The sequence below is a fragment of the Henckelia pumila genome, chromosome 4, assembly GCF_033568475.1.
Source record: "Henckelia pumila isolate YLH828 chromosome 4, ASM3356847v2, whole genome shotgun sequence".
Classification (NCBI taxonomy): Eukaryota; Viridiplantae; Streptophyta; class Magnoliopsida; order Lamiales; family Gesneriaceae; genus Henckelia; species Henckelia pumila.
Genome location: NC_133123.1, coordinates 207,183,776 through 207,208,753, shown reverse-complemented (window position 1 = coordinate 207,208,753; position 24,978 = coordinate 207,183,776).

Genomic DNA, 24,978 nt, shown 5'->3' with positions numbered 1-24,978 from the left:
CGGTAGCCTGAGAACTTGATCCTGAACCAGAACCAGTACCGCCTCCCCCAGATAGTGGACAATCCCTCTTAAGATGACCCACCTCTCCGCATCGGAAACAAGCTCCAGAAGCTTTACGACACTTGTCTGATGGATGGTTCTTCCCAAAATGGTCGCACTGGGCCTTCTTCCCAAAACGGACAACACCTCCAGAACCAGAGGAAGTAGTAGATCTGGACTTCTTGAAAGACTTGGCTCGGGGCTCCAACAAACTCGCAGGCCTCGACTGAGAGAAAGACATGTTCCGCCGAATGCTGTCCTTCGCCTGGTGACAACGGCTCACCAAACCCTTGTAGGACATGTTGTCTCCAACCGCTACACGGTCATGGATCTCAGGGTTAAGACCTTGAAGGAACAGATTGTACTTTGAAAGAGTGGGTACCCGAGTAGCCAACTTGTGGATAAGGGGCTTTTGTGACATACTATACGACGTTTAGATGAAGACCTTGAATATACTAAAGTGCAAGTAAGATGTGATAGTACATTTGGATGACTATCATGAAACGCATCTTATAATCACTGTATATTCTAAATAGTTCCTAGTCAATTGAGCCGTCCGATAATAAGGATAAGGATCGCTCGAGATTGAGACTAGCATTTGCGATGCCTAGTACCACGTTTCATTGGTATGAAACATAGAGATGTTCAAAGCATGTAAATGGATATTCATATGATGAATGATCGAACTACCCTATCCGGACTTTCGAAGTGGTTATCATTTATTGAGTGGATAAAGTCCGCGGTTTTGGTTGTACACCATTAGTCCTTATTACTTGAAACATCATTGAGACTCTATATACTAGTACTGTACTTTGACTCGTTTACCGACTCTGTGGGGGTCATCAGGTGTCGGGATTGGGTACAGTTACGACACATATAGGAGTCGATGCTTTGTTGTCAAGGATTCACCACGTACATGCGAGTGTGGATATCCTATGCGATCTGAGGAGATATTAGTGTGACAAATCTCTGGCCAGAGTACATGATGTGTTTTAGGTTACTTGGTTTCCTAGTAATACATGCGATGTCACTATTTGATCTTCAAGATGCATTGCATAGTTATCGAATCTCAAACAACTCTCAATGTACCAATGGTTATTGATTCGATCGGGATATTTGGATGAAGGGACCGTACTGTACGCTAACCAAAATCTACTTGTTCTTGCAGGCACTATTAGTGATACCTAGGGAATCATGGGGCGATGTTGCTAGACGCTCTCACCATGATTCGATGGGTAAGTCGGAAATTGTTGTTCCGAGTCACAAGGAGTTGTGAGCCCACGGCTAGTTGTATCCCTGAACCATTGAGGGTCACACAAGTAATGGATTACTAAACCCCGTTGAGATATTTAAATTTAAAGAGTTAAGTTTAGCGAAAGAGATGTTGGACTTCTTAACTAATGGGAGTGGAATTTCCTAAAATGACATAGGGATGGGCATTTTTGAAAATCACTGAATTTGGATTAAGAAAAATTATCTTGACTTTAAAAGGTGCCGAAATGGTTTCTGTTCACATTGGTGAAATCGGTTTATCAATCGGAGTCATGATGAATTTTATATTAATTTCTATAATAACAGGCTTGGCTTGTTGGGCTTAAGTTATGGATTATGGGCCCTAAGGAGTTAGTGTCCTAATAGAGTTATAACTTGTCATAGTCTAGAAATTAATTATAAATAGATGAGAATATTCGAAATTAACTCATACTAGACTTTGCAATTTTCGAAATATACATCTAGAAGAAAGTCTCAAGCAAATTTTCGAAAATTACTTTCACTTTTTGAGAAAATTCGGTCTGTGATTTTTCTGAAAAATTACATTTTAATTGGCAAATCAAATCTGTCTATTCTCTACGATAAACATCTGATTGATTTCTAGTGCAATCAATCAAAGGGTTTTTGTTTTTCGTTCGTGGACTTAATTTCGGAGGTTGATCATGATAGTCATCGGTTCCCGGGATTTACAAGAAGAGTAGATTAAATTCTGTTGGAGTCCATAATCAAGCCTTTGCTTGAAAAGGTAAAATCTTAATTGCTATTATTATTTTACTTGCATATTTTAATCGTTCGGATTTGATACCCACGATCTTGAATTGTTCTAGATTAGAAAATAAAAATTTTAAACTTCCGTCGCGCCGAGTATCACATTTGTATGATCCGAGATCACATTTTCCAACAGTGGTATCAGAGCCAGGTTTCTCTCAGATCAAAGGATTAAAATTAATCGATTGTACAAAATTTTTAATCCTCGGTTTTTTAAACAAAAACAAAATTAAATTTTTTAAATTCGAAGGGCGCGGGCAGCGATCGTCGCTGCCCAAAAGGGCAGCGCCAGCAGGGGCAGTGTTGTGCGCTGCCCAGCAGGGGCAGCGACGGGCTGCCCGAGCCCGAGCCCCGAGTAGGGGCAGGGCTGCCCGGGAATGTCCCGGGCAGCCCGAAAAAAATTAAATATTTTTAATTAGAATTTTAAAATTTTAAAATTTTATTTTTTGGTCCGATCAAAAATTGCTTTTGATTGGTCCACGAGGCATCGGATCAAATTGTTTGAGTCCGAAATTTTTAAAATTGATTTTTGGATAAATTTGAATTTTTGGTAAATCTATAAATTTTATTCGTTAAATTAGATTTTATAAAATAATTATTTTTTTACAATTGATGATAAGATATGATCTTATGGGAATATTAGATAAAATTTGATTTTATCTCTTTAATTATCTTGCCATTGCATGTTATCCAATTATTTAATTATTTAATTAATTATTGGATAAAAGGATGATCGACTGCCATGACCAATTTCGTAGGTGTATGTTAGGTTGTTTACATTTGGTTTTATTGTTGTTGGGTTTTATTAATGGGCTAGGTTTATGGCTCAAATTTGAATTGTCATTTATAATAAAAAGTGGGCCTGGTTTATAGCTTGTTCCCACCCTTAAATATGTATCCCTACTTGTCATCGAAAATTTTTGTAAATTTATTACACTTAGGTGGAGATAAAGATTTGAAGAAAATGGTGGACCCAGCAGACAATGAAGACCGAAGAAATGTAATTTGGAAGCTCAATGTAATAGGATTGCATTGCATACTTGCATATCACCTTGACTTAGACTCGTGATTGGCAACCACGGGTCGATTAGTATTGGGATCGATCATCCTAAATATAATATATGATATTATTATTGTATGCATGTTTAGACTAAATTGCATGAATCCCGCAAGCATAAAAAATTGATAATTGATGAGACAATTTTTCAAAATTAAAATCCCTCATTTTAAAAATGATTTAAATTGATATCAAGATTAACAAAATGAAATTTAAATATTGTTTAAATGTTTCTACCTTCCATCAACGATCAATGTATGAGATGCTACCCGCGGGCACGGTCCGGCTCATATTATTGGGGGGTCCCGTTCGTTGGAAAGTTCTACATTGGATCGACACATGTTGTAAGTTGGGTGGAACTCCCATAGGATTGGCTCATATTATTGGGGATCCACATGGCGGCCGTCCATCACAACTTAATATTGATGGGTTATCTTGAAATGTCACAATAAACGTCGTCATATTATTGGGCCCTTATTGGACATGAGGTAAAAACATGGGGGTTTCTTTGGAAGCAATTGAGCTCTACCTTTTGAAAATTATGGTTGGCTGATATTATTCGGGACTATAGTTTGTCAATTGGACTCCATGTTTCCACTAAAGAAAATAGTTTCTCGTTCTCACTAGAGGGTAGTGAAATCGTTAAAAATAGTGGGAGTGAAATTCATAAAATAAATATCGCCATATTTTATGTTTTATTATATTAATTAAACAATCACTGATTATTGTCTGTTTCTTTTCAGTATTTCATTACAATGAATTCGCGCAATCCATTATTCTCGATTCTCGAACAAAACAAACTGACTGGCGCAAACTATTCGGAATGGTTCCGTAAATTGAAGATTGTCTTAAGCTCGGAAAAGATTTTCTACGTGTTAGAAAAGGCTCCTACGAAGGAAGCACCGGCTGATGCGAGTGCGTAAAAGTTGGTCGAACTTGATAAATGGTGGGACCATGATATCAAGGATAAATGCTACATGCAAGCATCGATGTCTGATGAACTCCAAAGGCGATTTGAGAATACAGTGAATGCTGGTGACATTCATTCGCAACTCAAGGATATTTTTGGGGCTCAATCGAGGTCAGAAAGGTACTCCACTGTCAAAGAGTTAATGACGTTCCGCATGAAAAAAGGGACTTCGGTCCGTGATCATGGGATATGTATCATTTGGCTCATTCAGTGGTTGGTGACCCTCGAGTTGGTGTTGGAACACGAACTTAATGTAGACTTACTGCTCCTTTCACTTCCTTCATCGTTTGACGGTTTTGTGGTGAACTTCAATATGAACAAGATAGAGGCCACCCTTGAAGAGATGGTCAATATGCTTGTGATTTATGAGGCCACTTTAAAGAAGGATAAACCAATACTCTTGGTTGGTTCCTCTTCTAACTCAAAGAAGGGACCAAGTGGAAAGAAAAAGAAACGTTCTACCCCACCCAAGAAATATGTACCAAAGAAGAAGAGCAAGACAAAGACTTCAAATGGGAAAATAAATGAGGACGTTTGCCATCACTGCAAGAAACCCGGTCATTGGAAGCGTAACTGCAAAGAATTCCTCTAGCAGTTGCGAACTGTAAAGGTTATGTTTTATATTGAAATAAATGTTTCACTTAATACTACTTCTTGGGTATTGGATACCGGATGTGGATCTCATATTTGCAATGATTTGTAGGTGATGACAAGAAGTCGTAAGCTGAGGATGGGTGAGACCCAGTTGAGGCTCGGAAATGGTTCTAGAGTTGAAGCCAAAGCTGTGGGAGACGTTTATTTAATTTTGCAGAACGATTTTAAGTTACTTTTGAGAGATGTTTTATTTGTGCCATATTTGGTTAAAAATATTATTTCTGTTTCTATGCTTGATAGAGATGGTTTTTATTGCAATTTTGTGAATGAGATTTGCAAGATTTACAAGAATGAATGTTTGATTGGAAATGGACAACTTGAAAACGATCTAAATAACTTAAAATTAAAAGGCGTTCCATTAAATTATGTTGATAAACCGGTAACAACAATAAAAAGGAAAAACGATAGTCAAAACCCAGCAAACCTTTGGCATGCTAGGCTAGGTCATATTTCCTCAAGAAGGATGAACAAGCTAGTGGGAGAGGGCATGTTTGATATGTTTGATATTAACTCTCTACCTACTTGTGAGTCCTGCCTAAAAGAAAAAATAACTAAATCTCCTTTCAAAGGAAAACCTGAGCGTAGTCAAAATCTATTGGATTTGATCCATACAGATGTTTGCGGTCCATTTAGTATTGGTACTAAATTTGGTCACACCTACTTCATTACCTTCACTGATGATTATTCTAGATACGGGTATTTATATTTGATGAAATATAAGTCTGAATCATTTGAAAAGTTCAAAGAATTCAAGGCTGAAGTAGAAAACAAACTAGGTAAAAGTATTAAAGCACTTCGATCGGATCGAGGTGGAGAATACTTAAGTACCGAGTTTTTGGACTATCTAAAAGAGAATGGGATTCTCTCTCAGTGGACTCCTCCCATGACACCTCAGCTAAATGGTGTTACGGAGCATCGCAATCGAACTTTGTTGGACATGGTTCGATCAATGATGAGCTTCACTGAACTTCCACCTTCGTTTTGGGGCTATGCACTTGATGTTGGAAAACTGGCGAGTTCCCAGACCAATTACGATTGATACCCGGTGCAGCGGAAGTTTAAAAATTTTTCATGGAACGTTTCCATGGTATGGGTATCAACCGTTCATCGATTGAATTACGTGTGTGTAAAATTTAAATAACAATTAAATAAATTTTACCTCAAATCTCGCAACGAGATTAATGGACACCAACAGAACAATTCTGCTCTTGTTGTCTCTCCCTGGAACCGATGAACGCCTTCAATCAGGTCCACGAACAGAGGTTTAATCCCTCTGATAGATTGCACTAGAAAATCTATCAGAAGTTTTCTGCGAAGAGAATACACGAATTTGATTCGTTATTCCTTACTGCGATTCAAAATCACAGACCGGAATTTTCTCTGACAGAGTAGGGAGGGGGCGGCCAAAAAACGTTTTTGAGAGAGAAGGGTTTCGAAAATCCTGTCTCAAAATTATGACCTGTTGTGTCTAATTTCTGTACTGAAATAACTTATTTATAATGCAGGCCACTAACACCTTAGGGCCCATTAGTCATAAGCTGGGGCCCGACAAGCAAAGCCCGCTCGTTCAGAAATTAATATAAAATTCATCGTGACTCCGATTGATGAAACGATTTCACCAATGTGCACAGAAACCATTTCTGCACGTTTTAAAGTCAAAATAAATTTTCCTGAATCCGAATTCAGTGGTTTCCAAAAATGTCCATCCCTATGTCATTTTAGGAAATCCTACTCCCTTACTCTTATTTAAGAAGTCCAACTCCTTAGTTCATTAAATTTAACTCTTTAAATTTAACTATCTCAACGGGGATTAAAACTCCATTACACTGTGTGACCCTCAATGGTTCAGGGATACAGCTAGCCGTGGGCTCACAACTCCTTGTGACTCGGAACAACACTTTCCGACTTGCCCAACGAATCATGGTAAAGCGCCTAGCAACATCGCCCCATGATTCCCTAGGTATCACTGATAGTGCCTACAAGAACCAGTAGATTTTGGTTAGCGTACAGTACGGTCCCTTCATCCATATATCCCGATCGAATCAACAACCATTGGTATATCGAGAGTCGCTCAAGATTCGATAACTATGCAATGCATCTTGAAGATCAAATTAGTGACATCGCATGTGCTACTAAGAAACCATTTCTTAAATCACATCAATTACTCTGGCCAGAGATTTATCACACTAATATCTCCTCAGATCGCATAGGATATCCACACTCGCAAGTATGTGGTGAATCCTTGACAACAATGCATTGACTCCTATATGTGTCGTAACTGTACCCAATCTCGACACCTGATGACCCGCTCAGAGTCGGTAAACGAGTCAAAGCACAGTACTAGCATATAGAGTCTCCATGATGTTTCAAGTCGTAAGGACTAATGGTGTACAACCAAAACCGCGGACTTTATCCACTCGATAAGTGATAACCACTTGGAAAGTCCGGATAGGGTAGTTCGATTATTCATCCTATGAATATCCATTTGCATGCTTCGAACATCTCCATGTTCCCTACCAATGAAACGTGGTACTCCGCATCGCAAATGCTAGTCTCAAACTCGAGCGATCCTTATCCTTATTATCGGACGGCTCAATCGACTAGGAACGGTTTTAGAATATACAGTGACTATAAGATGTATTTCATGATAGACATCTCCATGTTCTACCACATCTTACATACACTATAGTATATTCAAGGTCTTTATCAAAACAACAATAGTATATCACAATATAACAATATGAAGTAATATAAAGTCATTGCCATAAAAGTGTAAATAATATTAAACAAAAGATTGTTTATACAAAGAGTCAACAAAGCCCATAGCCACACAGTTGGCTCACTGGGCACCCACTCTTACAATCTCCCACTTGCCCTATAGCCAACTAGTCATACTACGTAGACCCATTGCTTCGCGATGTTTGTCAAACAATGGTCCTGGCAAAGGCTTAGTAAGTGGATCAGCGATATTGTCTGCAGAGGCCACTCGTTCGACACTGATGTCTCCTCTTTCCACAATCTCCCGGATTATGTGGTATTTCCTCAGTACGTGTTTGGATCTTTGATGAGACCTTGGTTCCTTTGCTTGAGCAACGGCACCCGTGTTGTCGCAGTACACCGGGACTGGACCAACAAATTCAGGAATGACGCCCAACTCTTGGACGAAATTCCTCATCCAAACGGCCTCTTTAGCAGCAGCTGATGCTGCAATGTATTCAGCCTCAGTGGTGGAATCCGCTGTGGTGTCCTGCTTGGAACTCTTCCAAGAGACAGCACCACCATTGAGCATGAACACAAATCCAGAGGTTGACTTCGAGTCATCCACATCACTTTGGAAGCTAGAGTCGGTATAGCCTTCCAGTTTGAGTTCTCGTCCTCCATAAACCATGAACATATTCTTAGTCCTTCGCAAGTACTTAAGAATGTCCTTCACGGCTTTCCAATGCATCTGACCAGGATTAGACTGATATCTGCTCGTGACACTCAGAGCAAATGCTACATCCGGTCTGGTAGATATCATCCCATACATGATACTACCTATAGCTGACGCATATGGTACATGTGTCATATTCTCTATCTCTGCATCAGTCTTGGGACACATAGACTTGGATAGAGAAACTCCATGACACATGGGTAGATGTCCTCTCTTGGACCCATCCATTGAAAACCGTTTCAATATGGTATCGATGTAGGTTGATTGAGTGAGTCCTATCATTCTCTTAGATCTATCCCTATAGATCTGTATCCCAAGAATGTAGGATGCCTCACCCAAATCCTTCATCGAAAATCTACCTGATAACCATATCTTTGTTGACTGCAACATCCCTACATCATTCCCAATGAGTAGGATGTCATCAACATAAAGTACTAAGAATGTCACCGCATCCTTAACTACTTTCTTGTACACGCAAGGTTCCTCCGGGTTCTTGATGAAACCAAAATCTTTTATTGTTTCATCAAATTTCTGGTTCCAACTTCTTGATGCTTGTTTTAGACCATAAATTGATCTCTGAAGCTTGCATACCTTATGCTCGCTTCCCATGGATGTGTACCCCTCAGGCTGCTTCATATAGATTTCTTCCTTAATGTCTCCATTAAGAAAAGCAGTCTTCACATCCATTTGCCATATCTCATAGTCATACCATGCAGCTATGGCAATTAGGATTCTTATGGACTTGAACATTGCGACTGGTGAAAAGGTTTCATCATAGTCAACTCCTTGCCTTTGAGTATAACCTTTCGCCACCAATCGCGCCTTGTAGGTCAATACCTTACCATCAGGCCCAAGCTTTCTTTTGTAGATCCATTTACACCCTATTGGAACAATTCCATCGGGAGGATCCACTAAAGTCCAGACTTGGTTAGTATGCATCGAATCCAATTCTGATTGCATAGCTTCAAGCCATAAATTCGAATCCGCATCAGAAATTGCTTCCTTGAAGCTTCTTGGATCACATCCAATGTCGGGTTCATCTTGACCCTCTTCAAGAAGAAGACCATATCGAACTGGAGGTCTAGAAGTCCTCTCGGATCTTCTAGGTGCAGGCGTGTTCAGCAATGGTTCCTGAGGTGTGGGATCGTTATTTTGTATTTCGGGTTCTTCTCGAACTTCTTCGAGTTCCATCATCTCGCCTTTCTTATCCAATAAGAATTCCTTCTCCAAGAAGGTGGCATTCCTAGAAACAAACACCTTTGTTTCAGCAGGATAATAGAAATAATATCCGATTGAATTCTTCGGATACCCCACAAAATAACACAAGCTGGATCGACTATCCAACTTATCTCCCACTGTCCGCTTCACGTAAGCAGGACATCCCCAAATCCTCAAGTATGAATACTTAGGAGCTTTGCCATTCCATAACTCGTATGGTGTTTTGTCCACTGCTTTAGTGTGGACGTTATTCAACAACAATACCGCCGTTTCAAGCGCATAGCCCCAAAACGAAGGTGGAAGCTCAGTGAAGCTCATCATGGATCGAACCATGTCCAACAAAGTTCGATTACGACGCTCCGATACACCATTAAGCTGTGGTGTCATAGGAGGAGTCCACTGAGAGAGAATCCCATTCTCTTTCAGATAGTCCAAAAACTCGGTACTCAAGTATTCTCCACCTCGATCCGATCGAAGTGCTTTAATACTTTTACCTAGCTTGTTTTCTACTTCAGCCCTGAATTCTTTGAACTTTTCAAATGCTTCAGACTTATATTTCATTAAATATAAATACCCATACCTAGAATAATCATCAGTAAAGATAATGAAGTAGGTGTGGCCATGTTGAGTCCCTACTCTAAATGGACCACAAACATCTGTATGGATCAAATCCAACAGATTTTGACTACGTTCAGGCTTCCCCTTAAAAGGAGATTTAGTCATTTTCCCTTTTAGGCAGGATTCACAAGTAGGTAGAGAGTTAATATCAGACATATCAAACATGCCCTCTCCCACTAGCTTGTTCATCCTCCTTGAGGAAATATGACCTAGTCTAGCGTGCCAAAGGTTTGCCGGGTTTTGACTATCGATTTTCCTTTTGTTTGTTGTCGCCGGTTTGTCAATACAATTCACTGGAACGTCTTTTAGTTTTAAATTATATAGATCGTTTTCAAGTTGTCCATTTCCAATTAAACATTCATTCTTATAAATACTGCAAATCCCATTCACAAAATTACAAGAATAACCATCTCTATCAAGCATAGAAATAGAAATAATGTTTTTAATTAAATCTGGCACAAATAAAACATCTCTCAACAATAATTTAAAACCATTCTGCAAAATCAAACAAACATCTCCAATGGCCGTAGCTTCAACTCTGGAACCATTCCCGAGCCTCAGCTGGGTCTCACCCATTCTAAGCCTGCGACTTCTTGTCATCACCTGCAAATCATTGCAAATGTGAGATCCACATCCGGTATCCAATACCCAAGAAGTTGTATTAAGTGACATGTTTATTTCGATATAGAACATACCCTTTGCAGTTCCCAACTGCTCAAGATACTCCTTGCAGTTGCGCTTCCAATGACCCGGCTTCTTGCAGTAATGGCAAACATCCTTGGATTTTCCATCGTTTGAAGCCTTTGTCTTTTGCTTCTTCTCGGGTTCCACTTTCTTGGGTGGGGCAGAACGTTTCTTGCCCTTCATACTTGGCCCCTTCTTAGCAGAAGATGAGGAGCCCACCAAGAAAGCTGGCTTATCCTTCTTAAGTGTGGATTCATATGTAACGAGCATATTGACCATCTCTTCAAGGGTGGCCTCTATCTTGTTCATATTAAAATTTATCACGAATCCATCAAATGAAGAAGGAAGAGATAGAAGCAGCAAGTCCACATTGAGTTCATGCTCCAACACCAAATCAAGGGTCGCTAACTTCTGTATGAGCCAAATCACTCGTACCCCATGATCACGGACCGAAGTCCCTTCACGCATGCGGCACGTCATCAACTCCTTAACAGTAGAGAACCTTTCAGCCCTCGACTGAGCCCCAAAAAGTTCTTTGAGTTGCGTGTGAATGTCAGCAGCATTCACCGTGTCCTCAAATCGCCTCTGGAGTTCATCAGACATCGAGGCTTGCATATAGCATTTGGTCTTGATGTCATGGTCACACCATGCATCAAGTTTGGCCAATTCCTCCGGACTTATGTCAGCTGGTGCTTCCTTCGGAGGTGCTTTCTCTAACACGTAGAGCATTTTCTCCGAAGTTAAGACAATCTTCAACTTCCGGAACCATTCCGTATAGTTGGCGCCAGTCAGCTTGTTTTGTTCGAGGATCGAGAATAAAGGATTTCGCGAATTCATTGTGTGAAATACTGAAAAGGAAAAACAGACATATATCAATGATTGTTTAACAATTTACTAAGACATAAAATAGGCGAATTTAATTTTATGAATCTCACTCCCACTATTTTAACGATTTCACCACCCTCTAGTGAAAACGGGAAACTTTTTCCTTAGTGAGAACATGGAGTCCAATTGACAAACTTATGGTCCCGAATAATATCAGCCAACCATAATTCTCAAAAGGTAGAGCCCAATTGCTTCCAAAGCAACCCCCATGTATTTACCTCATGTCCAATAAGGGCCCAATAATATGACGCCGTTTAAAGTGACATGTCAAGATGACCCATCAATATTAAGTTGTGATGGACGGTCGCCATGTGGATCCCCCAATAATATGAGCCGATCCCATGGGAGTTCCACCCAACTTACAACATTTGTCGATCCAATGTACAGCTTTCCGACGGACGGGCCCCCCCAATAATATGAGCCGGACCGTATCCGCGGGTAGCATCACATACATTGACCGTTGATGGAAGGTAGGAACATTTAAACAATATTTAAATTTCCTTTATTTATCTTGATATAAATTTTAAATCATATTTAAAATGAGGGATTTTATTTATAAAAATATTTGTCTCATCATTTTTAATTTATTGCATGCATTGCCGGATTCACGCAATTTATGTCTAAACATGCATACAATCATAATATCACATATTATATAGGATGATCGATTCCATTTCTAATTGACCCGTGGTTGCCAATCACGGGTCTTAGTCCAATCCTAGGTAATATGCAGTATGCAAATGCAATCCTATTACATATGCTTCCAATTTACATTTCTTCAGTCTTCATTGTCTGCTGGGCCCACCATCTTCAAATCTTGATCTCCCACTAAATCTAATGTATTTACAATTAAATAACAATGACAAGTAGGGGATACATTTTTAGGGGGTGGGAACGGGCTATAAACCAAGCCCACTTTTATTACATATGACATTCATATCGGGCCATAAACCAGGCCCATTAATAAAACCAACAACAATAAAGACAAAATGTAAATTCCTAACATACACCTACAAAATTGGTCATGGCAATCGATCATCCTTATCCAATAACATTTAATTCAAAATTAATTTATTGGATAACATGCTGTGGCAATTCAAATTTAAACAAGATAAAATCATATTTTATATATAAAATCACATTTCACATATAAAATCATATTTTATCTCCATATCAAATAAAATCATATTTTATCTATAAAATCCAATTTTACAAATAAAATCATATTTTATCTAATATATCATAAGATCATATCTTATCATCAATTGTACCAAAATAATTGATTTCAAAATTCAATTTACGGATAAAATATTAAAATTTTCCAAAAATTCAAATTTATCCAAAATCAATTTTTAAAATTTACGGACTCGAACAATTCGATCCGAAATCTCGTGAACCAATCAAAAACAATTTTTGACCGGACCAAAAATAAAATTTTAAATATTAAAATTAATAAAAATTAAAAATTAATTTTTCCCGCGGGCCACCCGGGACACTCCCGGGTTGGCCCGCACCCGGGGCGCGGGCCGGGGGCAGCCCGGCTGCCCCCTTAGGGCAGCGCCTGGCGCCGCCCCTGGGCGGCGCCGTGCGCTGCGCTGGGCGGCGCCGAGCGCCGCCCCTGGGCAGCGCCGAGCGCTGCCCTGCGCAGCGCCCAGCGCTGCGCTGGGCAGCGCACAGCGCTGCCCTGGGCGGCGACGGTCGCCGCCTTGGGCGGCGCTGTGCGCCCCCTTTGGGCGGCGCCGTGCGCCGCCCGGGGCAGCAACAATTGCTGCCCCACCGGGCAGCGATCCAATCGCTGCCCGGGTTTTGCCCCGAAAAAAAATTTTTTATTAAAAATATTTATTTTGTTTCATAAACCGAGACTCAAAAATTTTGTACAATTGATTAATTCAATCGATTGATCTGAGCAACCTGGCTCTGATACCACTGTTGGAAAACTGGCGAGTTCCCAGACCAATTACGATTGATACCCGGTGCAGCGGAAGTTTAAAAATTTTTCATGGAACGTTTCCATGGTATGGGTATCAACCGTTCATCGATTGAATTACGTGTGTGTAAAATTTAAATAACAATTAAATAAATTTTACCTCAAATCTCGCAACGAGATTAATGGACACCAACAGAACAATTCTGCTCTTGTTGTCTCCCTGGAACCGATGAACGCCTTCAATCAGGTCCACGAACAGAGGTTTAATCCCTCTGATAGATTGCACTAGAAAATCTATCAGAAGTTTTCTGCGAAGAGAATACACGAATTTGATTCGTTATTCCTTACTGCGATTCAAAATCACAGACCGGAATTTTCTCTGACAGAGTAGGGAGGGGGCGGCCAAAAAACGTTTTTGAGAGAGAAGGGTTTCGAAAATCCTGTCTCAAAATTATGACCTGTTGTGTCTAATTTCTGTACTGAAATAACTTATTTATAATGCAGGCCACTAACACCTTAGGGCCCATTAGTCATAAGCTGGGGCCCGACAAGCAAAGCCCGCTCGTTCAGAAATTAATATAAAATTCATCGTGACTCCGATTGATGATGAAACGATTTCACCAATGTGCACAGAAACCATTTCTGCACGTTTTAAAGTCAAAATAAATTTTCCTGAATCCGAATTCAGTGGTTTCCAAAAATGTCCATCCCTATGTCATTTTAGGAAATCCTACTCCCTTACTCTTATTTAAGAAGTCCAACTCCTTAGTTCATTAAATTTAACTCTTTAAATTTAACTATCTCAACTGGGTTTAAAACTCCATTACACTGTGGTGACCCTCAATGGTTCAGGGATACAGCTAGCCGTGGGCTCACAACTCCTTGTGACTCGGAACAACACTTTCCGACTTGCCCAACGAATCATGGTAAAGCGCCTAGCAACATCGCCCCATGATTCCCTAGGTATCACTGATAGTGCCTACAAGAACCAGTAGATTTTGGTTAGCGTACAGTACGGTCCCTTCATCCATATATCCCGATCGAATCAACAACCATTGGTATATCGAGAGTCGCTCAAGATTCGATAACTATGCAATGCATCTTGAAGATCAAATTAGTGACATCGCATGTGCTACTAAGAAACCATTTCTTAAATCACATCAATTACTCTGGCCAGAGATTTATCACACTAATATCTCCTCAGATCGCATAGGATATCCACACTCGCAAGTATGTGGTGAATCCTTGACAACAATGCATTGACTCCTATATGTGTCGTAACTGTACCCAATCTCGACACCTGATGACCCGCTCAGAGTCGGTAAACGAGTCAAAGCACAGTACTAGCATATAGAGTCTCCATGATGTTTCAAGTCGTAAGGACTAATGGTGTACAACCAAAACCGCGGACTTTATCCACTCGATAAGTGATAACCACTTGGAAAGTCCGGATAGGGTAGTTCGATTATTCATCCTATGAATATCCATTTGCATGCTTCGAACATCTCCATGTTCCCTACCAATGAAACGTGGTACTCCGCATCGCAAATGCTAGTCTCAAACTCGAGCGATCCTTATCCTTATTATCGGACGGCTCAATCGACTAGGAACGGTTTTAGAATATACAGTGACTATAAGATGTATTTCATGATAGACATCTCCATGTTCTACCACATCTTACATACACTATAGTATATTCAAGGTCTTTATCAAAACAACAATAGTATATCACAATATAACAATATGAAGTAATATAAAGTCATTGCCATAAAAGTGTAAATAATATTAAACAAAAGATTGTTTATACAAAGAGTCAACAAAGCCCATAGCCACACAGTTGGCTCACTGGGCACCCACTCTTACACTTGAAACGGCGGTATTATTGTTGAACAATGTCCACACTAAAGCGGTGAATAAAACTCCATACGAGTTATGGAATGGCAAAACTCATAAGTATTCGTACTTAAGGATTTGGGGATGTCCTGCTTACGTGAAGCAGATAGTGGGAGATAAGTTGGATAGTCGATCCACCTTATGTTATTTTGTAGGGTATCCGAAGAATTCAATCGGATATTATTTCTATCATCCTACTGAAACAAAAATGTTTGTTTCGAGGAATGCCACCTTCATGGAGAAGGAGTTCTTACTAGAGAAGAAAGGCAAGATGATGGAACTCGAAAAAATTCGAGAAGAACCCGAGATACAAAATAACGATCCTACACCTCAGGAACCATTAAATGACACGCCTATTTCTAGAAGATCCGAGAGGATTTCTAGACCTCCTATTAGATATGTTCTGCTTCTTGAAGGGGATCAAAGTGAACCCAACATTGGATGTGATCCAAGAAACTTCAAGGAAGCAATTTTTGACGCTGATTCGAATTTATGGCTTGAAGCTATGCAATCGGAAATAGACTCGATGCACACTAACCAAGTTTGTTCTTTAGTAGATCCTCCCGATGGAATTGTTCCAATAGGGTGTAAATGGATCTACAAAAGAAAACTTGGGCCTGATGAAAAGGTACTGACCTACAAGGCACGATTGGTGGCAAAAGGTTATACTCAAAGACAAGGAGTTGACTATAATGAAACCTTTTCATCAGTCGTAATGTTCAAGTACATAAGAATCCTAATTGCCATAGCAGCTTGGTATGACTATAAGATATGGCAAATGGATATGAAGACTGCATTTCTTAATTGAAACATTAAGGAAGAAATCTATATGATGCAGCCCGAGGGATTCACATCTATGGGAAGCGAGCATAAGGTATGCAAGCTTCAGAGATCAATTTATGGTCTCAAACAAGCATCAAGAAGTTGGAACCAGAAATTTTATGAAACAATAAAAGACTTTGGTTTCATCAAGAACCCGGAGGAACCGTGCGTGTACAAGAAAGTAGTTAAGGATGCTGTGACATTCTTAGTACTTTATGTTGATGACATCCTATGCATTGGGAATGATGTAGGGATGTTGCAGTAAACAAAGATATGGTTGTCAGGTAGATTCTCGATGAAGGACTTAGGTGAGGCATCCTATATTCTAGGGATACAGATCTATAGAGATAGATCTAAGAGAATGATAGGACTCACTCAAGAAACCTACATCGACACCATATTGAAAAGATTTTCTATGGATGAGTCCAAGAGAGGACATTTACCTATGTGTCATGGAGTATCACTATCCAAGTCTATGTCTCCCAAGACCGATGAAGAGATAGAGAAAATGACACATATACCATATGCGTCAGCCATTGGAAGTATCATGTATGAGATGATATCTATCAGACCGGATGTGGCTTTTTCTCTGAGTGTCACGAGCAGATATCAAGCCAATCCTGGTCAAATGCATTGGAAAGGTGTGAAGGATATTCTTAAGTACTTGATAAGGACTAAGAATATGTTCATGGTTTATGGAGGAAGAGAATTGAAATTGGAAGGCTATACCGACTCTAGTTTCCAAAGTGACATGGATGACTCGAGGTCAACCTCTGGATTTGTATTCATGCTCAATGGCGGTGCTGTCTCTTGGAAGAGTTCCAAGCAGGAAACCATAGCGGATTCCACCACTGAGGCAGAATACATTGCATCATCAGCTGCTACTAAGGAGGCGGTTTGGATGAAGAAATTCGTCCAAGAGTTGGGCGTAATTCCTGAAGCTGTTGGTCAAGTCCCGGTGTACTGTGACAACACCGGTGCCGTTGCTCAGGCAAAGGAACCAAGGTCTCATCAAAGATCCAAACACATACTGAGGAAATACCACGTCATCCGGGAGATCGTGGAAATAGGAGACATCACTGTCGATAGAGTGGCCTCTGCAGAGAATATCGCTGATCCACTTACTAAGCCCTTGCCAGAACCATTATTTGAAAAACATTGCGAAGCAATGGGACTGCGTAGTATGACTAGTTGGCTTTAGGGCAAGTGGGAGATTGAAAAGAGTGGGTGCCCGAGTAGCCAACTTGTGGCTAAGGGGCTTTTGTGACTCTATGTATAAACAATCTTTGTTTAAAATAATTTACATTTTTATAATGGCATTTACTTTATCTTTCATCATATTATTATGTTGTGACATACTATACGACGTTTATATGAAGACCTTTAATATACTAAAGTGCAAGTAAGATGTGATAGTACATTTGAATGACTATCATGAAACGCATCTTATAATCACTATATATTCTAAACAGTTCCTAGTCAATTGAGCCGTCCGATAATAAGGATAAGGATCGCTCGAGATTGAGACTAGCATTTGCGATGCCTAGTACCATGTTTCATTGGTATGAAACATAGAGATGTTCAAAGCATGCAAATGGATATTCATATGATGAATGATCAAACTACCCTATCCGGACTTTCCAAGTGGTTATCATTTATTGAGTGGATAAAGTCTGCGGTTTTGGTTGTACACCACTAGTCCTTATTACTTGACACATCATTGAGACTCTATATTATAGTACTGTACTTTGACTCGTTTACCGACTCTGTGGGGGTCATCAGGTGTCAGGATTGGGTACAGTTACGACACATATAGGAGTCGATGCTTTGTTGTCAAGGATTCACCACATACTTGCGAGTGTGGATATCCTATGAGATCTGAGGATATATTAGTGTGACAAATCTCTGGCCAAGGTACATGATGTGTTTTAGGTTACTTGGTTTCCTAGTAATACATGCGATGTCACTATTTGTTCTTCAAGATGCATTGCATAGTTATCGAATCTCGAACAACTCTCAATGTACCAATGGTTATTGATTCGATCGGGATATTTGAATGAAGGGACCGTACTGTACGCTAACCAAAATCTACTGGTTCTTGAAGGCAATATCAGTGATACCTAGGGAATCAAGGGGCGATGTTGCTAGACACTCTTACCATGATTCGATGGGTAAGTCGGAAATTGTTGTTCCAAGTCACAAGGAGTTGTGAGCCCACGGCTAGCTGTATCCCTGAACCATTGAGGGTCACACAAGTAATGGATTACTAAACCCCGTTGAGATAGTTACATTTAAAGAGTTAAGTTTAGCGAAATAGAAGTTGGACTTCTTAACTAAAGGAAGTGGAATTTCCTAAAATGACATAGAGATGGGCATTTTTGGAAATCACTGAATTTGGATTAAGAAAAATTATCTTGACTTTAAAAGGTGCAGAAATGGTTTCTGTGCACATTGGTGAAATCGGTTTATTCAATCGGAGTCATGATGAATTTTATATTAATTTCTATAATAACAGGCTTGGCTTGTTGGGCTTAAGTTATGGATTATGGGCCCTAAGGAGTCAGTGTCCTAATAGAGTTATAACTTATCCTAGTCTAGAAATTAATTATAAATAGATGAGAATTTTTGAAATTAACTCATACTAGACTTTGCAATTTTCGAAATATACATTTGAATAAGCAAGGAGTTTTCAAAAATTAGAGAGAAAGTCTCAAGCAAATTTTCGAAAATTACTTTCCCTTTTTGAGAAAATTCGGTCTGTGATTTTTCTGAAAAATTACATTCTGAATTGGCAGATAAAATCTATCTATTATATACGATAAAACATCTGATTGATTTCTAGTGAAATCAATCAGAGATTTTTTGTTTTTCGTTCGTGGACTTAATTTCGGAGGTTGATCGTGATAGTCATCGGTTCCCGGGATTTACTAGAAGAGCAGATTAAATTCTGTTGGAGTCCATAATCAAGCCTTTGCTTGAAAAGGTAAAATATTAATTGCTATTATTATTTCACTTGCATATTTTAATCGTTCGGATTTGATACCCACAATCTAGAATTGTTTTAGATCAGAAAATAAAATTTTTAAACTTCCGTCGCGCCGAGTATCACACTCGTTTGATCCGAGATCACGTTTTCAAACATACTTCATATCGGAGCGTTCAGCAATCTCCGGGCAATAAGACAAGAGATTGAAGAATTTCTGCTGATACTCCTCGATAGACATCGCTCCCTGTCGTAAACTCAGTAACTCCCCTTCCTTCGTCTGACGGAGTGCAGAAGGAAAGTACAGCTTCTGGAAAGCTGTGCGGAACTCGGCCCAGGTGGCCACTCCTCTCGCTGTGACAAAGTGTGTAGAAGTAAACCTCCACCACCTTCGGGCTCGTCCCTCAAGATGATATCCGAGTGTATCCATCTTCTGATCCTCGGTGCAGTGAAACGTCCGGAAGGTCATCTCCATATGGTCTAACCAGTCCTCCGCATCCTCCGGAGATTTCCCTCAAACTAAGGGCTTAGGACCCATAGCTAAGAATCGACGTATAGTGAAACGCTCATCATCATGATGCTGATGGCGGCGTTCTCGGTGGCGCTCCTGGTTGACATCGCCCCAACGACCACCTCCACTTCCGTGGCTACTCTCATCATCGTAGTTTAGCATCTACAAAATTAACCTAAAGTTTACCTTTTGCAGAAACTAAATCCCAAGAATACTATGCATGCTCTAATACCATAAATGTAGTGACCCGCACCGTGATCACCTACTAATCAGAAGCTTAAGCATGCAATTACTTAATTAAAACAGTAATCAGAATTAACTGCGGAAACCATAAAGCAATAAACAATCCCAAGGAAATGGATCTACAAATATCCAAATATTTATACAACCAAATAGAATCTGTATCAACCCAAATACAACATAAAAAAATCTAGACAAAGCTCCAGTTGTCCAGCCACTGACTAGCCTCTCTTAGAACCTCCAGCCTCATCCAGTCGCAAACCTGCCCCACGGAATGGGGTGTCCGGAAACACAGAGTACGAGACGTGAGCATAAAACGCTCATCACGAGAGTATGATTATACATGCATGCAAAGTGAACTCCTTATAACTCGAGGTCAAGGAAAATATAACAGAGACAAACAGGGACCATAGTATGTAGCACGCTGTGCCATCGCATCAGGAGGTGGTTTCCATACCGAAAACCAGTGGATTCCCCGGACCCATATCACTGGAAGTCCATCCACTAAAAAGGATAGGGGTAAAACCCTACTAACAGATATCTCGAAGGAGATACTCAATATGCAAATTTATTCAGCATAATAACATGTCATATAAACCATGCAGTCACATAATACATGTATACTCAGTCAGGATATCTCAAACAGTACTTTCGTACCTCAAATATCAGGCAAGCACTACCAGCTCTAAGCCCAAGCCTCTAGTTCTTACTACACTGCCAAATGATACTACTATCATTATAGTGCTCTAAAAGCCTTAACTAAGCTATTGCATACTCATAAATATTTTTAGGAGCTCAAAGCTATACCTGCGTCCGTCGTTAGCCCTTTGCTGTTGTTGCCTCGAAACTAGGCCACTGCTCCGCTACAATCGTGGATCGCGCTGCCGCTTCCGGATTTCCCAAAGGAAGCCTAGAATTCCCTAGATCTGAGCTAGAAGGCTAAGGAATCGAGAGAGAAAATGTGAGAGGTGTTCTCAAATTGAGCCTCGGCACCCCTATTTATAGACCACGATCGTTGCGTACGATGGCGAACGTTGCGTCCGTTCCGGTAGAACGTTGCTTCCATTCTGCCCTGCTGTCACAAACAATGTGCGTAAGCAATTACGTTTTTTCGGATGGCACGAACATTGCTTCCGTTCCCCGAACGTTGCTTCCGTTCTTCCTAACCCTCCGGGCCATTCCTGATCATTCTGGGTCCATTCCCAGACCCGTTAATCCATTAGGAATCTCCTTAATCAAGATTAACCAAGTGGATTACCGTAATTGGATTCGGGGTACTACAGGCTTTACCCGATAGAACTCTCACTCGAGCTCCAGCTAACCTGAGGGAAACTTCGGAGGGAACCAGCTACTAGACGGTTCGATTAATATTTCGCCCCTATACCCAATTCAGACGAACGATTTGCACGTGAGTATCGCTGCGGGCCTCCACCAGAGTTCCCACTGGCTTCCCCCGCTCTGGCATAGTGAGCCATCTTTTGGGTCCCGACAGGTATGCTCAATCGAACCCTTCTTAGAAGATCAAGGTCGGTCGGTGTTGCACCCCTCGTGGGGGATCGCGCCTCAGCTTCCTTGCGCCTTACGGGTTTTCTCGCCCGTTGACTAGCACACATGTCAGACTCCTTGGTCCGTGTTTCAAGACGGGTCGAATGGGGAGCCCACTGGCCAGCACCTGGAGCACGCAGTTGCCGAGGCACGCCTTATGGCGCGTGCTGTCCGCCACTGTAGTGACCCTTAACGAGATCACCTACTAAACAGAACTTAGGCATGCTTTTAACTTTATTAAACCGATAAACCAGAATTAAGCTACGAAAACAATAAAAACAAAATACAATCCCAAGGGAAGGAATCTGCAATTACCCAAATAGTTATACAACCAAATCGAAAGTTGTATCAACCCAATACAACAGAAATAAATACCTTGGCGAAGCTCCAGCTGACCAACCGCTGCCTAACCCCTCTTGGGACCTCCAGCCTCATCCAGTCGCAAACCTGCCCCATGGAATGGGGTATCCAGAAACACAAAGTACGAGACATGAGCATAAAACACTCAGCACCAGAGTATGAGTATACATGATTGCAAGTGAACCGCCTACTGACTAGAGGCCAAGAAACAGATAACAGACAAGACCGGTCCCTTGTATTTAGCACGATGAGACGTCGCTTCAGGAGGTGGCTCACATACCGAAGATACCAGTGGATACGCCGGACCCAATTCTATGGAAGTCTATCCAATAACAGGATAGGGTAAAACCCTACTAACAGACATCTCAAAAGAGATAGCTCAATATGCAAATGTATGCAGCATATAATCATGTCATATAAATCATGCAGTCACATAATACATGCATACTTAGTCAGGATATCTCGAACAGTACTTTCGTACATCAAATACTAGGCAAGCACTACCAGCTCTAAGCCCACGCCTATAGTCCGTACTTCACTGAGAAATGATAATACTCTCATTACAATACTCCAAAAGCCTTAACTAAGTATTACATACTCCTAAATATTTTTAGGAAGAAAAAGCTATATATGCGTCCGTCGTTAGCCCTTTGAGGTTGATGCACCCAGAACATGGTCACAAACTCCGCTACGACTCTCGAACGCCTCGCCGACCCCCGGGTCAAGCCTAAGAAGGCTAGAACTACAAAAATAAGCCTAGAATAGAGAGAGAACTTGCGGAATTGGCGATTGAAAATTAATCCCCGGCCCTATATTTATAGGACACAAACGGAACCTTCGATGTGCCATCGGAGCTTTTTGTTCTCGCTTATCCGCCACGTGGAAAAATCTGATTAGCTGTCAAAGGATAGGGGCGATCGGAACCACCCTTCTGAAACGGAGCTTCCGATGTCTCAAACGTCAAGGATGACGTAATAATAACGGAGCTTTCGTTGCAAATTTGAGCTTCCGATCTCCATCGAAGCTTCATTTCTTGCCAACGGAGCTTCCGTTGTGTTCGATACCAAATTTTATTAATTAGCACTCATTGATCCCTTAATCACTTCATTTGGGCACGAGCTACTACATTCTCCCCAACTTAAGATATTTCGTCCTCGAAATTCGATCTTAAGTACTGAATGTAAAACAAGAAGCAGAAATATTCTTTATTCAAATCAAACGTTTACAGAGTTTATAACTGAATAAAACTCGAAAATGAAATCAAAACAACTCAGGATGTTCTGAACGCATCCTGCTTTCAAACTCCCTAGTGGCTTCTTCAGTGCCTCGACGCTACCACTGAAGTAAAACCAGAGTAATGACTTTATTCCTCAAGACCTTATCCTTATGATCCAGGATACGAGTAGGTCTCTCAACATAGGTCAAACCCGAATCCACCTGAACTTAGACGGCTGCAGAATATGTGACACCTCCGCCACATCCCTTCGCAACAGTTGATACGTGGAACTCGTCGTGAATACTGGACAGATACGGTGGCAAAGCTAGCCGATAAGCCAAATCGCCAATGCTCTCCAAGATCTCAAACGAACCGATAAATCTGGGAGACAACTTGCCCTTCAGACCAAATCTGAGAATCCTACGGAAGGGTGAAACTCTCAGAAAAACTTTCTCCCCGACATAAAACTGCAAAGGCCCGCGCTTGGTATTAGAATAGCTGGCCTGACTATCCTGTGCAGTTTTAATCCGTTTCTTGATCTGATCAACAATTTCTGCTGCCTACTGGATTAACTCCAGTCCCTCAGCTATCTCGCCCCCACATCTTCCAAGAAAAGTGGAGTACGACAACGTCGTCCGTAAAACGCCTCAAAAGGTGCCATCCCAATGCTACTATGCTAGATGTTGTTGTACGCGAACTCAATCAATGGAAAATGATACTGCCAGGCTGAACCAAAATCCATAACGCACGCTCGAAGCATATCCTCCAAAGTACGGATAGTGCGCTCTGACTTGCCTTCAGTCACCGGATTATAAGCATACTCAAACTGAGATTAGTTCCCATAGTACGCTAAACACTCCCCAGAACCTAGAAGTAAACCTGGGGTCTCGATCGCAGGCAATGCTCACAGGCACTCCATGCAGTCGAACGATCTTCTAAATGTACAACTGAGCCATACGATCCACATTGTACTCTCGACTATAAGGAATGAAATGCGCTGACTTGGTGAGTCGGTCCACCACAACCCAGATAGCATCACAGTTCCTCGAGGATACTGGCAAATGGGTCACAAAATCCATCGTGATAAACTCCCATTTCCACTCAGGAATAGGCAGACTGTGAAGCAAGCCCCCAGGTTGTCGGTGTTCTGCTTGATCTGCTGAAAAACCAAGCGTTTCAAAACATACTGATAAACACTGCGCTTCATCCCCTTCCACCAAAACCGCGTGCGCATATCCTTATACATCTTGTTACACATCGGGTGAATACTCAACTTAGAACGATGAGCCTGAGACAAGATCTCCCCCCGAAGATCTTCATACTTCGGGATCACAAGCCTACCAGACAAACACAGAAAACCATCTGACTGATAGTGAAATCCAGACGAGCTACCCTCGTTATCTAGGCGAGATAAACGTTGGGTCTTCGGATCAGACATTTGAGCATCCCGAATCCGCATATACAAAGCTGGCTCAGATAAAATTTCAAACATCTGGATACTCTGCATACCTTTCTTATGCTTGAAGGTATACCTTGAAGAACAACAAGCCCCGATCGCACTAGTCATCGAACAAGTCTGAAGTGCGGACAGTCTCACCTTGCGACTCAAATAATCGACAGTGAGATTAGCAGCTCTCGGATGGTACTTAATCTTGCAATCATAGTATTAAGAAAGTCCATCCAACATCTCTGCCTCATTTTCAACTCTTCCTGAGTGAAGAAATACTTGAGACTCTTGTGGTCGGTGAAGATCTCAAATCTCTCGCCATACAGATAATGACGCCAGATCTTCAAAGCAAACACAATAGTTGCCAACTCCAATCATGCACTGGATAATTGTCTTCGTGCCACTTCAACTGTCTAGAAGCGTATGCAATCACATG